Genomic DNA, 1,167 nt, shown 5'->3' on the forward strand with positions numbered 1-1,167 from the left:
CAGAATTTATAGGTAGTGCATATGGAATAAATATGTATGGAAATAAACCTAAAGCCTGTGGCACTTAAATTTCTCAAATAGCTGATACCATTAATATTTTATATTTTCCTTACCAATCTTCATTAGTGGTTTAACACTCTGTATTTGGCAGACATATAAATAGCATTAGCAGACACAAACTTACTTAACACAAAATGCTGTAGACCACATAATCCACTTTTATTGTATAATTTTTATATCTATGGCAAGGTAGAAGTACTGAGTTGACATGGTAATCTAGAATTTGTCTCTGGAAAAAAAGTAATGTGAGTTTGTCTTACTATATTTTCCTAACTCAAAACAGTAGGATCATGTTGATAAAGCATAATGCAAGTTATTTTTACTATGATACTCATGTGAATTGAATGTTATAATAGCAAATAAAAACTGTCACTACTTTGAAATTTATCTTTTACCTCTTGTGATAGGTCAGAATTAGGACTTAATTCTTTGACTTACACGGTTTTTTAAAAGTATTACTGGGATGATCATAAAAGTTTTGAGTTGTGCATTTTTCTTACATTTACTTTTTTTATTTCAAAATATTAATGGGGTACAAATGTTTTTGTCACATGGATAGCTTTTGTAATGCTTGAGTCAGGGCTATTAAGTGTGCCCATCACCCGAATAGTGTTCATTGTACCCATTAGGTAGGTTTTTGCCCCTCTCCCCCCACTTGATAGCCAATGACTTTTCTGTCTGTGCCCATGTATGCTCATCAGTTAGTTCCAATTTATTAGAGAGTACATGTGTTTGTTTTCCTATTCTTCAGATACTTCATCATACATTTGCTTTTACAAGATAGCTAATTATAAAAGAAGGTTAGCTGTTTATCAGGAAAAAAATAGAAATCTGATATAAAATGCAAATTTATGTTGGAGGATGCTTGATGAGTCCCTTTGAGTAGTTTCAATTTTAAAACTACATTAACAGTAGTAGTTATTACTAGTTTGGAAATTCCAGGTCACACAAATGAATGGCCAATTTGTACAATCAGTTGACTTTTTATATCATGTCTGTCACTGTTCAGTAGATAATTTAAGGTTGAAAACTAATTATTAAAAGATCAAATAAAGCTCCAAACTTGCAGAGTGTAGTGAGGTGCTTTCTGTTTCCAAGGACAAAACA

Source organism: Propithecus coquereli, unplaced genomic scaffold (genome assembly GCF_000956105.1).
Source record: "Propithecus coquereli isolate 6110/MARCELLA unplaced genomic scaffold, Pcoq_1.0 Scaffold68, whole genome shotgun sequence".
In the NCBI taxonomy this organism is placed as follows: Eukaryota; Metazoa; Chordata; class Mammalia; order Primates; family Indriidae; genus Propithecus; species Propithecus coquereli.